The sequence below is a fragment of the Pan troglodytes genome, chromosome 17 (assembly GCF_028858775.2).
Source record: "Pan troglodytes isolate AG18354 chromosome 17, NHGRI_mPanTro3-v2.0_pri, whole genome shotgun sequence".
NCBI classification, from domain to species: Eukaryota; Metazoa; Chordata; class Mammalia; order Primates; family Hominidae; genus Pan; species Pan troglodytes.
The window spans coordinates 74176371-74193042 of record NC_072415.2 but is presented as its reverse complement, the minus strand read 5'-3'; the positions used below and the strand labels follow the sequence as shown (position 1 = coordinate 74193042).

Sequence of the window (16672 nt, the reverse complement as noted above, 5' to 3'; positions counted from 1 at the left end):
TTGACTGCTTCAAAGTCATTAGATATCTAGTTCAGTGTAACACCACGGCTTAAGACTGATGTGCCTTTCTTCATACTCAGATCTGCAAATGCACCACGCTACAAATGGCAGCGTGGGACAAACATGTTTATATCATACTATTGTATTTTGGTCCAATTGTAAAATAAATATAAATATTGTCGAATATTTATGAAAATAATCCAGCCAATTTCAATGTTTTTAGTTAACGCTATAATCTTCAGATGTCAAAATAGAATCTTTGTGCTGTCTATCCCAAATAATTGTTCCAACTTTTTATTCTCTCTGAAAAACCATAGCCAGAAGAACATGGCTCAACTATTAAGTGGAAAGGGAAAGAGGGAAAGAACACGGACATGGTTTGGCATACTTGATGCACTGAGATATGTATTCTTACAGGCCAGTGGTTTATGGACAAAAATACTTTTGAAACAATTTTGGAGTAGGATGGGAAATTTGCATTCTTCTGGCAGCAAGATCTTAGGTAACTTTGGCTGTTCATCCGGAGTTAAGCATGTGAAATACCTTGTAGAGATGCATTAAGTAAAACCTAGAGATTTCATTCAGGTTGTCTATAAATAGGCTGGTCAGAGCTAGCACAAGGTTTCTTTTTCATGAAAAAAGAAACGTATCTTTTTCATGAAACCTCAGCACTTGACTCCGAAAAATGTTAAAAGCTCATCTAATTATATAATACTTGTGCATCTGGTATCACATATATATTTTTATAGTTCCATTTGGAAACAACTGGAATGTGATTTCTCATTCATAAGAAATTCTATACGGGTGAATTGCAGGCTGTTCCTTAACTGCACACTTCAGAAGGGGCCAACAATACTGCCTACCTAAGGAGTAACTCCAACACTATTCTTCATTATTGATATTGTTAGGCTTTGTGTCCCCACCCAAATCTCATCATGAATTATTATCCCCATAATCCCCACATATCTAGGGAGAGACCTGATGGGAGGTGATTGAATCATGGGGTGGTTTCCTCGATGCTGTTCTTGTGATAGTGAGTGAGTTCTCATGAGATCTGATGGTTTCACAAGAGGCTCTTGCCCCTTCGCTCCTCACTCTTCTCTCTCCTGCCTCCATATGAAGAAGGTTCTTGTTTCCCCTTTGCCTTCAGCCATGATTGTAAGTTTCCTGAGGCCTCCCCCAGCCATGTGGAACTGTGAGTCAATTAAAGCTCTTTCCTTTATAAATGACCCAGTCTCAGGTATTTCTTTATAGCAGTGTGCACAGACTAATACAATTATAAAGAAACAAAGCAGTAGTTCTTCAGTTTCTTATATTCTAAACAAAATATATTTTTAAAATTTATCATGTTATGATAAAGCACATGAATTTCCTCACTTTAACTTTTGAAATCAAAACATTAGTGCTATGTAGGAGAAAAGTAACTTGTAAAGCTGCAAAATAATGCAAAAATGTTTTGTTACTTGCCTGATTTATATACAATTTAGGCAATTTACCCAAGTGATTAAAATGATTGTTTTTAACTCTAGGGGAAATATTGGTATCTTAAATCAAAATATAGAAACTTTATCATTAAATTATCAGTTTCATATCAGGATTGCATTTAATTTAAAATTAGTGATCAACAGTATTCAGATCATCTTTGCAACAAATTTTCTAGCACCTAATCTATATTTGATTTATTCTATTTCTTTTAGTTCTATTTCCTTTCAAAAGCCGATCCAATTCATCTCTTCACAAAATACCTAAAATTAACCACCAAGGGAATCTCTCTTTCTGTAATATTTTTAATTCCCTCTTCTCTCCTGAAAAACAAACAGTATGGGAGATAAAAACTGAACCAAATCATATAACAAAACTATAAATGCTTGTTTCTTAAAGGCACTACCTCAGCACCTGATTCTCAAAAAATAAAAAATAAATAAATACTTATGCAGCCGTGGTGGGAGTTTCCAGGGTATCTTTTATGCATGAGAAGAAATGTTCAGTGTACTAGGCTCCAAAACAAAAGAAAACTTGAGGATTCATAGGAAAGTATAACCATTTAAAATCTAGGATAGGGAGTGAGAGGAGAGATGGGGGCTGCACGAAAGAGGAGTGAAGATTACACCTGGCAGTCAAAAACGCATTATCCTGAAACAGAGCGCATGAACTCTGTGCTGTAATGTCCTGTGTCCCTCTCTGCCCTGCTGGCGCCTACATCTCTGGCATGTGGACACAGTAAGCTACATTTATTACCCAGGACAGCAAAAGGCGGGGCCTTGACTCTTCATCCATCAGACCCAGAACAGAGTGCATATTGGGAGATGGGTCAGGTCTCTCACAAATAAGCCAATGAAATCAAGATTTCTGGTGCTACCATAAAAGAAGTATTGGAAGTGAGGCAGGAGATCTTTATTTCTTCTAAAGGCACCATAACAGGAGCTGTAGCAAATCTCTTTCAAGTAATGAGTTCCACGGCCAACAAATGGCTTGTCAAGGCCAGAGATGAACTGTGGCCACTTCAGACCAGAGCCTTAAGTTCTGAGTTTTCAGTTTTGAAGCCATACGCAGGATTGTTCATTCCATCATCTGGAAATGTGAGGAAGTTTTAGGATTGATTACAAGCCAGGTAGAACAGGACAAATATTGAAACACTGAGTGTGAGAACTGAAGGGACCATTAAAGTACTGCTTTACTTTTCAAATTGAACAACTGCATCGAAGCCCAGATGAGTACGGACGTGTTGTGCATCCATTCAGCACCAGAAATGTGGCATAGCCAGTGGGGGTCATCAGAAAGCAGTGAGGTCACTTGAACAGGAGCTGTCAGTAAAGAGAATGGGGTCCTTTTGATCAGTTGTCCAAATATGCGGTAGGAATAATTAGACCATAAATTCCTACAAATGGGGATAAAACTATAACATTATACTGGAAGAGACTGGTATTCACATATATATCTTTTTGACCATATTCATACATAACAGCAGAAACACTATTATTAAGGTCAATCCTCTTGAATTTCCAAAGTAGGAGCTGCCTACTACATAGTTCAACTTTAAGGACACTAACAGATACATGTGCCAAAAATACCTGCTCCATCTGGTAGCCAAGTGACCCTAGTGTCAGCATGAGATCCACTCTTTCACATTAACAAATGATCTAAGGAATTTCTCTATTAAAATTCAGTTGTATCATCTCAGAGGGATAGCAGATAATCTGATTAGCACCCAATATCACCTTCACTTGGATTCATTTATAAAGCTAGCAAGCTGTCACCCAGCAGAACCAGGGCACTCAGGGAATGGTTTTTAGACAGATGTTTAAAAACAAAAAAAATGACAAAAACAAAAGCCGTCAGAAAAGTTCCTAGACACAGGGCATGCCACGCAGTGCCTGTGGGGGGTACCGAGTCACTCCCGATCTGAGTCTCAGCTCCCATTTAGCCATCTAGCAGCCACCTAACTCCACATTGACTTACTGAGATTCACTTTTCTGTTAGTTAAAGTCAATAAGTCACAACTCACAGTATTTATGAGAGAATTTAATACAACAAGAAGTAGCTGATCCAAAGTCACAAGAGAATTAGTGGAAATTTCAAGGTACATTAACTAATGTCTATTTGCCTATTGGGTCATAATTTGGTACTAAGAAGAACTCAAAGCAAAAACAAAAGCAAAATGAGCTCTGCTTCCATTTCCTTCTCAATTTCTCCAACGTGGCTCAATGTGGTTTACATTAGAACTTTGCCACTGGAAAACGACCTGTGCTTTATCAAAGATAAATGTAAGAACAGCTGACCACCTCCCACCCTCCCTCTTTCCCAAAACCTGGAGCAAAGAGTTTTCCTTCAATAAATGAAGACAACTTTTTAATGAATATTTAAAATGTGAACTTCAGCTGGAGAAGCCCCTCTTCCCAAAGATTTTCCAAAAGAAAAGCAGTTTCAAAAATATCCAGAATTATAGTCAGTTTTCACTATTTTTTGAATATCCTAAAATGTAGAGCATGTTTCTTTGTAGGTTGATCAGGGAATCTTTGAGAATGGTTTGAGAGGCCCCAGTCTGCCCTCTAGGTTTTGACCTTTCCTTCCCCACAATTATTAATAATCCAAAAGTGCAGGAGATGATGGAGACATTTTGTGTCATTTCACAAAAAAACAATGTGAGAAGCAGAGCACAGGAAAAGCTAACTGACTTGACAGAATATGGAAGAGGAATGCAGGGATATTTGATCACAAAGAAACAGCCCAATTTAACTCTGAAGTCACTTAAAGTATAAGCATTCTGGATTCTCTGGGAATAGGTGTTGTCACTTGTTCTGTATACATGATCAATAGAGTCACTTCAATGAACCAGCTGATAATCAGGTTTCTAGAAGCAGTCTGGTTGTGAGAACAATCATAGCAGGTCATGCTTCGTTCATACGTGTTAAGGCATCTTTGCTATTAATCCTAGATAGACAAGGTTTTATTATAGAAACAACACGTACACAGTTTGATAGACATAATTACTCACATGCAAAGTTTTAGCAAAATGAGGTACAGAACAACTTTTTCTAACTCTTGAATAGGAAGATGACTGTGGAGGAAGGTAGATTATTCATTCTTTAAGAAAATGTGTAGGCATGAATGATTTGCCAATTATTCTACTTCATTGTATTTAAATAGTATTCAGTTCTTTCAAAATGTAATTTTGAATATTTACCGAGACTAAGAATGCTCAGAACTTTGAATTCTAGAATATAGCTAGCCCCATCCCCACCAGATGTTAAGAGCTGACAATTTTAAGTCTCAGTTTATTTTCAATGTTTCCTTACATTTGAGAAACATTTATTAATGTAGTTAATAAAGACAACACCAGGTAGGTGACAATATCTATCTTACTGGCTCAATCTCTCAAACCATATTTTCAGCTGTTTTATTTTAAAAGGGTGTTTGCATTTAGAGAAACTTTTCTGAAAGTTCAATCTAGAATCAACTGGTGTGATTTCAGAACCCAAAGAAGAAAAAGAAAAAGAAAAAAACCTCTCAGTACAGTGTACAAAAATAGTAATTCCTATTTAAATGACACCTTCTACTTAATAAATTATCTGAACAGAGGTTTGAAAATAAACTTAATCTGTAATCATTCAGAAATATTTAACTCTTCTAAAGAAATGCAGTTATAATTGTAATAGTTTGAGCATTCATTTAAATTCACAATTGGTCCTATTTTCCTTCTTTGCAATTTGACTTGTTTTAAGGGGAAAAAAATCCATTTTTTAATCTGTCCCTTATGGGAAATGAGATTATTCATTTTAGTTATTTATGAATTCACATTCTGGACCTTTTCTCCATAGAGTAGACAATCTTTCACAAGTAATATTTTCCTATTTTAATCAACTATAACTTCTAACAATGTTCTGAGGAACTGTGTCTGTACCTTGTTTTTTATTCAGCCTTCCACTTTTTGTATTCTGTGCAACCTGGAAAATGGAAATAGGAAAGTCAGAAGAGTTCCACACTCGGACACCTAAAAGGCAGAGCAGAGCACCAAATCTGAGATGCACCGAAACCAGGATGGAGAGAAGAGGATGAGATAGGCTGGAAGACAGCCAGGCCTGTTCACAAGATAAATATTGGTGACAAGTGTCCCTAATACTATAGACTAATCTGACTAACACAAATACTTGTCTAACTACCATGTGGGGTGCAGGAGGGAAAAGTACACATGATGATTTTTACAAATGAATTCATTGCATCCATTTAGAAATAGAAAACCTCGGGCTGGGCACAGTGGCTCATGCCTGTAATCCCAGCACTTTGGGAGGCCAAAGTGGGTGGAACACCTGAGGTCAGGAGTTCAAGACTAGCCTGGCCAACACGGTGAAACCCCATCTCTGCTAAAAAAATACAAAAATTAGCCGGGCATGGTGGCGCATGGCTGTAATCCCAGCTGCTCGGGAGGCTTAGGAAGGAGAATCGCTTGAACCTGGGAGGGGGAGGTTGCAGTGAGCTGAGACTGTATCATTGCACTCCACCCTGGGTGATAAGAGCAAAACTCCATCTCAGGAAAAAAAAAAAAAAAGATAGAAAACCTAGTATTTTCTTGAGAATGAAAGAAAGATAAAGCAGAATTTCATTCCCTGTTGTTTAAATCTTCTTTCTTTCATGAAAAACACATGGCAAAGAACCTTATACTTCGAGTTATTTTCTTTTTCTCTCCCCTCTTTGTTCAACTGGCATTTAATGAACATTTAGCATGTGCTCAGCACTGAGCCTGATGAATATAAAAATGAATAAGACATAGTCCTTGCTCTTGAGAGGTTTTGCCTATAAAGAAAGATGGGCATTTCAATAGATGATTTGCATGTACCACGAAGTCCTGGTGTGGACTTACCCAGATATGTGAAAAGTCTTCAAAGAGAGATAATATGTTGTATGGGAAAGCAATGTAGAGAAAGCATTCCAGTAAGATAGAAGAGAAAAATTCTAGACATCCCAAAGATACAACATGATATGTGCAAAAAACACAAGCTGATTGGCACGTCTTAAACAGCGTATTCAAAAATACAGGTAACACATCAACTTTAACCCCCACATAACACCCAACCCCCAGGGATATTGACCAGTACTGTCCATCCTTAATATTACATCGCACATTCAGTCGCTCATTGGACATAGCACGTTTCAGTCAAATCCGCCCTCGTCACCACGGATACCCTCCTCCATACTTGGTCTCTTATCCACCATCCTCCAAGAAATAAATATCCTGCACAAGCGCCCTACCCCCCTCACTCCGGTCCCACAACACTTGGGTTGAGAGTCATGAAGATAGAGGGGAAGGAAGGGGGTGAAAATGACTAGAGGGTTTTCTGGAGAGTAGAGGCCAGTGAGGCCAGGGCTGCCTGTTCAGGTAATGTGAACCCACTCTGTCCAACACCAGAGTCTCTATTCTCAACCGCTAAACTCTTTAGGATAGATATAATTAGAATACCAAGTGTTAATTTCTGAGATAGAAGAAACAAAGTTCTTTGTGCTCACTTATGGAAGAAGTATTCAGCACAGCATTGGCTCATCAGTGGTGAGTTTCTGAGGGAGGTGCCCACTCTGGTGAGATTTGAAGTACATTTAGAACTAGATAGGTGAGAAGGAAGAGTGGAGAGAAGAGATGCATTCTCTGCTCCAGATTCAAGAGAGAACACTTTTCTAGGAACCAGGAAAGGTCAAAGATCAAGGTAGGGAGAGAGAAGGATTAAGCAGGGATTGTATCATGGACCCCTTGGAAATCAAACAAAGGAGTTCAGATTTTATCCTGAAAGCAATGGTAAGCCAATGAAATAGTTTAAGCTACACGAAAACATCAATAAGTTTGCATTATAGAGAGATTACTCTGGTTAAGTTTTAAGGAATTGGCTGGAGAAAGTATAACTGTGGGCAAGAAACATAAGGTTATTTCAGCAGTATAGAGGAGAGGTGATGGAGACCTAAACTACGTTAGGAACAGTGAGGCTGGAGAGGTGAGCCACTGTCAGAAATACATAAGAGATATAAAAACAGGATTTAATGAAATGCACATTAGATTTGAAAGAGAAAGAAAATGAAGTTGTAAACTTTTAAATTTATTCAACAAGTATTTAATGAGAATCTGCTACATGCTCTCCAAGCTTCTAGAGCCTAAAAATAAAATGGTGAAGAAGTTAGGCAAAATTCCTGTTATTACGTAGTTTATGTACTAGTGGAAGATGGGCTTGGTGAGAAGCAGATACTAACTGCATAAACAAATCAGTGAATTAGATTATTTCAGAAGGTAGCCAGGGCTAGGAATAAAATGAGCAGTAGAATGATGTAATAAATAGCTGGAAAGGATTGCAAAGCCTCCTTAGATTGGTAGGTCAGGCATATGTTTCTGAAAACAGGACATTTGAGTGAAGATTTGAATGGTGTGAAAAGGTCATGCAAGTCTCTAGAAAAGAGTGTTCTGGGATCAGTAAAAGCTTATGCCAAGTCCCTGAGGTCAGAAAAAGCATAACCTATTCAAGAGTGAGAACAAAGGTAAATGAGAAGAGTAAACAAGTGGGAAGGGAGAGTGAGTAGGCAGAAGCCAGAGCCATAGATTTTTAGGTCCTGGTAATGAATTTATATTGTAACCTAATTTTAATGAGCAGCAATTTGAGGATTTTAAGCAATAAAATGATAGAAGTTGATATTTTCTTTTCAAAAAATCTCTTTAGCCTCTCTGTGCATTTTATTGGCAGAATTGGGAATAAGAGTAGAATCAGGAGGTCAAATCAAGGGATCACTACAGTAATCCAGGTAAAAACAAATGACTTAGAGTAGAAGCAGGAGACATGATAAGAAGTGGTTTGGTTTAGAATTCAGGCTATGCAACGCTGATATGATGGGCTGATAGAATGAGTATGAGAAGTAAGAACAAGAGGTATCAAGTTGGACTCCTCTGTTTTGAGCCAGAGACATGGGAGGATGGTACCATTAACCAAGATGGGAAGGAGTAATGGCGGAGTAGTATTAAAGAATATCAAAATGGTAAGTATGATTTGCCCACCAAGTAGAGGTGTTAAGCAGAGAGTTATGTATGAAAGAGTTCCAGGCTGGAGGTAGGGGTTTTGGAGCTATCAGCACTTAGATAATATTTAGAACCATAGGGACAAGAGGTGATTGCCCAGGGAATTACTGTAGCTGAAGTAAAAAGAAGACTGGGTATGGGTCTGCATATGTTGACCTGGGCAAGTGGGTGGTTGATAATGCTAACTCTACCACAGGAAATACTTGAACAGAAAGAAAAGTGGGATTGGGGACAAAGCGGGGAGCTCAATTTGGGCCATGTTGTATTTGGAATTCCAGTCATAGGCACAGCTGCATTTCAGCAAAGACATTTGTACTAAAGATAATTCAGATCCATGAGCGTGTAAATGGCAGCTGCACAAAAGCCTGCATGTGCAGTCTGAGAAGTCATTCAGGCCATCAGCCTACACAGATTTACAGGTGGGCTGCAATGAGGACCAATCACTTGAAGGAGAGGGGCGTGGACTAGGGACCAAGAAAGAATGAGAAACTGCTACTAGTTTTATGAGGAGGAAATCAGACTATGCTGTCCTAATTAATGAGACACAATAACATCTTAAAAAGGAACACAGTGCAGTGGAATGGAGATTATACTATGGAAAAGAATAAGTAACCAAATTTGGTGACTTCTGCAGTGTGCAGCTGTGGAGAGGACACTCTGTGTAGTGTGTGGAGGAGATTATGTAAGAGTGACTTTGAAGGTATGGAGACCTAAGAGATTTTTACAATATCCAGGAATGAGTCCACGTGGCCCAAGCTAAAACCATGGTAATAGTGTGGAGATGGGAAATGCATCCAAGAAACCCTCAGGAAGTAAAAGCAGCAAGTCCTATTCATTGCCTGGATGTGGGACAGTGAGAGATTAGCAGTCTGGAAAGATAAGTTGTTATTTTCTTAACATGGAGAACTGGGTAAATGTCAGCACCACTGATTGGGAGCACAGAGGCTATGAGAAGAGCAGGAGGCAAGTAAAGATCCCAGAATAGGGACAAGGAAATATTGACTGCAGTTGTGGACATGTGAGTCTGAGGTTTGCTTATTCAAATATATCAACCTGGTAGCGAGATGGACATGTGAATATGTATAGCATAGTAGAGAGTCAGGGTCAGAGACATAATATAGAGAATCATCTGCATATACTGAGTAATTAAATCATGAGGATACTGGAAATGCTTAGAGAGGCTCCTTTTATAGCAGAGAAAGGTTTCGAAAATGTTTTTGTAAAATATAATGAATGAATTAAATTTTTGTACCCAAATAAGTCAGTCTTCTTGTTTCCTGTGGACTTGTAAGAGGCTTAGAAGTCATCACTCTATCCCAACAAGCAAAATGCTGAACAAACTAAACAATTAACAACCTTCTTAGATCTGTCAGAAAAGTGAGGTCACAAGGCAAGCCACAGTCCCCAAAATTTCAGACTGACAAGCAGATATACAGAATCATAGCTTACCAGAGCAGAAACCCATGCACGAAACCACCATAGACACCAAACCCAAATTGTAACTGACAAATTGCTGGAGGCTTGGTGTGGACAAGGCTGAGAGTCAAAAACTCCAGGGGAGCCCAAATATAGAAGCGGCGGGGTGGGGGGTGGCGGGGGCGGTTCACAGTTTTATAAATTTTACCTCTGGGAGCTCCTCTAGGTCCTTACAATGAAAATCCAAGAAAATCCTATTCATGCTTCTGGCAGGGAGAGGGGAAAGATAATCATTTTTAAATATTGCAGAGCATTCTGTTCTTCTTAACAAGGCCTGCCCGCAAGAGAAACTATTTCACCAGACCTTAAACTACTGAAGTTTTAACCAGACCCTAACTGACCTGGGAAATGGGAAGTACCCAATTCTACCTCCCACTGTTGGAAAAGGGGAAAAAACAATTCCAGCCCACTCAAGCCATCCTGTCCCACCTAAAGTGGTAGGAGTGGAGGAGGGGGACTGAGAAGCACTTGTGAAGTTCACAGCCCAGGGCACAAGTGGAGATGTAATTATAAGACTATAGAATGTCCCACCCCCAACACACACCCACAGGCACCTTCCCACCACATCGTGAAAGGCTTATTTGGTTCTTTTACCCCATCCATCATGTTGGCTTTCAACTCAGCAACAAAAAGTCACAAGGTATACTAAAAAGCAAACAAACAAACAAACAAACCCTGAAGCTGGAAACCATCATTCTCAGCAAACTAACATAGGAACAGAAAACTAAACACCACATGTTCTCACTCATAAGTGGGAGATGAACAATGAGAACACATGGACACAGGGAGGGGAACATCACACACCAGGGCGTGTCAGGGGGTGGGGGGCTAGGGGAGGGATAACATCAGGAGAAATACCTAATGTCGATGACTGGTTGATGGGGGCAGCAAACCACCATAGCATGTGTATACCTATGTAACAAACCTGCACATTCTGCACATGTATCCCAGAACTTAAAGTATAATAATAATAATAATAATAAACCATCCTAAAGAGACAGTGCAAGCATCAGGACTAGAATCCCATCAGGCAGGGATGTTGGAATTATGAGATTGTGAATTTAAAACAATTAGGATTAATATGCTAGAGATTCTAATGGAAAAGTAGACAACTTGCAGGAACAGATGGGGACAATTAAACAGAGAGATGGAAATTCCAAAAAAAAAAAAATCAAGAAGGAATGCTAGAAATCAAAAATGCTGTAAGAGAGAGATGGAAAAGCCTCTTTTTTTTCAAAACCTCTTCAGGATTAATTGAGTTGCATCAGTTGGGGTGGTAGATGAAGGGATCCGTAGCAGGCCTGTTAAGCAAAGTCTGGTCCTTCTGACCAGGACAGAAAGCTCCGCACCGGAGATCCTCCGGTCCCTGCACCACCTGCTGTGTGCCTTCATTAGGCTCTGCTACCTGGAAAACTGATGGGAGGGAGGCATTGATTACAAGAGCTCTGCTCGGTGAAGCATTTCAGAACTGCTGCTTGCACACTGTCCAGGCATATTACACCATCAACTGTGCGAGCTCCCACTTATTGCCACTAATTGCTGCAGAGAGAACGATGCTGACCACGGCAGAGCAGCTACTAAACCAAGGAAGGTAAGGCCAGGAGCGCTTAATGGCTTATTGGGACCGTCGGGAAATTCTGTGAAGAGAATCAATTTCCCTGTAAGTATCAGCCTGCTAACAGCAAAAGGCACTCAGGTTTTTAATAGTAAATAAAGGCCTCCTGAGGACGAATCGTTAATTCCTCACTGAAACTTGCCCTTTACAGTAAGTTATTTATCATAAGCCACGCTCATCCTCACGCACACACTTCTTGGCTCACAAATGAATTTCCAAAGCTGGACACCCTATAAGGAATGTCCGTGATTTAAAGATATTCTCCATTCTTTGCTTATTGGTAGTAACTGTCCTTATGAGAGTGTTCACAAAACACCCAAGACAAGACTTTGTTCTCTCTTGTTGTTGTTGGTTATTGTTATTCTCTTTTAAGTGGACATTTTTATATGAGTTTTATCACAAAAGGGATTCCTGAAAATAGAAATGAACTTTGTGATCACTGACATTGCTCTGTTTGACTGGAATTTCTGGGAAAGAGAAAAGGGTTATGCAGCAAGCTTTATGTTACTTGTTAGTAAAACATTTCCATTCATCTAATGGCCCTTGATATTTTGCAGTGAGGGACTCTTTTGAGAATCGGCTGAAAGCCCCAGAATCTCTCCTGAGAAAATGCACAGAGGCACACACACACATGGTTGCGTGAGAAATCACCCTGGCTGCCATCGATGGTTTCCCCAGAAGTTCAATGACTTCAGATAAAGGCTCCCTGCTCTAAGGCGTGAATTGGGTGCTCGCTTTTTCACAAGTGGTGTCTTTAGTGGATGGCTCTTTCCATCCCATGGTGAGAAATTCATTCCTGCCACTCCCCAAGAGATTATGGAAACATTTTACAAGGCACTCAACTCATGGATTCCTTCCACCAGTGGCCATGAAGGGGAGTATGGTTGATATATTTTGTTAGCTGATGTAGCTATCTGCACTATGTTCCTTTAACTTCTCAGAACATTCCTGCCCCTTCAGTTCAACAGCCATCTGAAGCCCACCTGCGAGCTGGTCCAGGAAATGATGGACTCTGATTTCCACACCTCTTTCCTGTGAACTTGTCTCCAATTTAGTCTGTCAAGGTCCCTTTCTTGTGAGTTAATTTCTCCCTAGTGCTACTTCTCAGATTGGCCAGTGACTCACAGAGTGGCACAAGTACAAATCCAGCCTGACTTGCATCCAACTCAGATTCCAGGACCACTGAAACCAGCTGAGGCATCCTGAAAGCCTAAGATTGACCACACCAGAGGAACCAGACTGCCATTCACAAGGTACTTGTAAAAAGACTCTCTCCCTACTTATAACTTTGAAGAAAAAGAAAGTAAAACACATCAACCAACAGCCACCTTATGGCCACTGTATGTAGAAAACCTCAAGTGTGGCTCTAAGAAAAAGAATAGCCAAGAAAGATAAAGATATTTTTCCTTCCAACTTTTTAGAAAGAGCCTAAATCTGGAGATAACCCCCCATCTTGCTTTCCTTCCCCACTTCTTTGGAGACAGCCTAGAGAAAGGGAACCTTGTTCCCCTTTGGAGGCCTCATTAGACATCATTAAATTTCCTTATAAGACAGTGAGTTGCAAGCCTGGCTTGCTTAAGGGTATGTGGGATGATTATATAACAAGCAAAAAAAATGCATTTTTCTTATTAGGAGCAAAGCTTACACATCTGAACATAGTTTTACAGTTAGTCCTAGTGAAAAGACATAAAGATATCTGAGATAAGGGAAGTTTGCACCCCAGAGGAAGAAATTTCTTCTGGTCACTATAGGTTCAGATGCTGAGGCATGAAAGAGAGAGAGAGAGAGACATGAGGTTAGACTTTACACTCCTCTCTCCCCTCTGAACTGAATCTCAGAAGAGAGACTGCAATAAAGACTTCCAGAAACATTTGAGGTTGGGTGGAGATCCTAGATGGGAAGCTTCTTTCTTACTTCCCTGGACACAACCTGGAAGATCCCTTGTCCCTTGAAAGACCTGGAAAACCCATGTCTCCTAGGGGCCCCGTGGTCAGCACAGCATCTAAGAACGTACATCCGAGATGGTTCCCTATGATGTTACCAGATGTCCCAGAAAGAATGTGTACTATTGTGAATGGTGTTCACTGGTCACCAAGTGTAGGGACAAAAGGACTTCATTGTAAAAGGCCAAAACCAGCTGCACCAACCTGGGCAAGATGCAGGCTGAATTCACACAGGAGACTTGGTCCTTGACCAATATGAGAAAACCAATTATGAATTATGACAGCTGTAGTCACTTAAGCAGCTACCTCCCCCAGACTCCCTCTACCTATCAATCCACATCATCATATTCTGTAGATTTCCCTTTGCATCCCAGTGCAATGTGGGAGAAAGGGCGAGAACAACTAAAATACTGAGTAATTAACTCAAGCTGACACGTTTTAATTCAAGAGAGACTGAGATGGACTTTGTCCATCCTTGGTGGACAAAGCCAGACATTTCCAGCCAGAATAGGGGTGAACAAGATGAAATGAGTTACAAGAAATATAGTTAAGTATTTGTATATCAGTTGTACAAATCAGTAAATTTTGAGTCCAATTTACTCACAATGTTAAAAACAGAAGATAGAGCAGATATAGCATTGTGGAGTTTCTTAGAGAAAGTGTTACATGCATGCAAATTTATGTAAATGTCTTCAATACTTTAACTCACATAAACTCGTTCAATATACTTCATCCACCTTCAACATTACTGTAGAATAGTGCTAGTTTGATGGCTAAAATTATTATGTTGCCACATAAAAATACCACACCCATTTGCTATAATCTTTATAAGGTATCCAATTAGTTTAAAGATATCTATGAGTTTTCATTTTCTGAAGGGAATGAATAAGGCTGAGATTGTACTACCATGGCAACCACATAATGCTTAAATATTCCAAAGTTTTCATGTGGCATTGGGGAAGGTGTTCAAAATTACTGGACCTCAAGTAAATTCTATGATTCTTTTACACTAAATACACAGCTTTCCATTATGCAATTTGTATGTGTACTTTTTGAAGAAGAAAAAGTTGGGAAAGTAGTGTGAGAAAATAATTCTGTTAAAAAAAGAAACATTCTGAAAAACATACAAATTGACTTGCTAATATGTGAAGCTGAACTAAAACCATCCCCTTTAGTTTTCAGCAGGAGATCCACTACTTATTAACAGTGGTTCAATATAATAAACACACACACACACTTAAACCTCCCCTCTTACCCTAGGTCCTAGTCTGCTAGAGAAATTCTCAGCACTTCCATTACTCCAGTTCCCCACAGCATGTGTTAAAACATGTCTCTGCTTAAATACAGCATTCTACTTTCTAGTGTCTGGAAAGATGTAGGCATCTTAATGCTTTCCAATTCTTCTCCATTAGTGGATACTTTAACAGAAACTTAAGAAAGGTCAATTAAATCTTTCTTTGCCCACAGAAGCCCCGCTGGTGGGAGCTGGTCAGGTGTTCTGTGATGTATGCTGGTTATGTCTGGCTGTCTCACTTGGGGATGACTGTTGGGGCACCAGGTCGATCAAATCTCTCACATCTCTATTTTTCTGGTTGCCACAACATCCTGGTATTCAACCTAGAAGGAATGCTGGTCACTTAAGCTACTTCTTACAACCACATTCACTGGTCATAAGCTTTCATTGCATATTTACACACACACATACAAAGTCCAACTACATAAAATACGGTTACAGTTTTAAAAATTCATAATGGGAGCTGTTTCTTGGGATGGTCACACTGTCATCTTTGGACATTCCATTCTCTAAACAAATTAGCTTTCTTTATAAACAATCTGTGCTATGGTGGACATATTTGTCTAACACTACTATTCTAAAGAAGCTTTCTTAATCCAGGCACCAACCATAACTTATTTTGACCACTAGATAATCTTGAAAACAATTAACTCAGTGCTGAATAAAACTTTGAAATTAACTTAAAATAAAAAGTTAATTGTCTTTCAGAGTTTTTTAATTACTAAGATAGCCTGTGGTTTGTTCTTTCCATGAAATATTAATATTTCACTTTTTTTCTTCTTTTTGGAATGACTAATAAGTACCCCACATTTTTCTAACAGCTTTGTCTGCAGTCTATCTTGTGAGTCCAAAAATTAATGATTTTCAAAAATAAGTGGACCCTACAAAAAGAGAAATGTTGTCAATAGGTACTGCTAACCTAACTTTGAGGGTATATCATTATATAGGCATATGATTATGCCTGTATAACAACAAAAACCCAGAGACTTCATTAATTTTCTTCCAATGCTGTAAGTTACCACAAACTTAGTGGCTTAGAGCAACACAGTTTTGATAATGTACAGTTCTGGCCAGATGCGGTGGCTCATGCCTGTAATCCCAGCACTTTGGGAGGCTAAGGCAGGTGGATCACCTGAGGTCAGGAGCTTGAGACCAGCCTGGCCAACATGTTGAAACCCTGTCTCCACTAAAACTACAAACAAATATTATCTGGGTTATTGTGGGATCTGGCCAGCAGCCCGCAATGCAATTGGGCTCTCTCTTTGTTCCCAGGCGGATCGGCAGGTTGAGAAATAATAGACACACACAAGATAGTGAAAGCTGGGTCCGGGGGGTCACTGCTTTCTGGTCCCACAGTGCCAACAATGCACTGGATATACCAGCATTTATTATTAAGTTTAGTCAGGGCGGGGGTAGGTTAGTGAGGGATTTAGGGTCATTTGATTATGAGGTGAGATGGTCACATGGGGATGAAGTAATTCTTTAACATAACATTTGTATGTAGAAGTACAGTACATTTGTAGGTAGAAGTACAGTATACAGAGATAAGAATTTACAACATAGTGTGTGCATCAGTAATTTCTAACAGAGCCTTAAAACAGAAACACAGTCTTTCCATAATCTATGATTAGCAAGATATGAATCAGCAGTAACAATTGCAACAAAAGCTGGTTACAAACAATTCATGGAAACAGGACGTGAAGCTAGACAACAGGTTAGACAAGAAATTCTCAGAAGGGAGTATGCCTTAACCCTAAAGAGGCCTAGAAAAGCCCTGGCAAGATGAGGGCGTTTGTAGC

At 39.5% G+C, this 16672-nt stretch overlaps 1 long non-coding RNA gene across 1 annotated transcript in view; it reads right to left on the bottom strand.

Annotated features, from left to right (window-relative positions):
* Positions 1-5401: 5401 nt before the first annotated feature.
* The window catches only part of LOC104003183 (uncharacterized), a 110056-nt gene continuing 98785 nt past the window's right edge, over positions 5402-16672 (bottom strand). The window contains exon 6 of the long non-coding RNA XR_001711396.4: positions 5402-5444. This is a non-coding gene — a long non-coding RNA (uncharacterized LOC104003183). The remainder of the gene's footprint in view (positions 5445-16672) is intronic.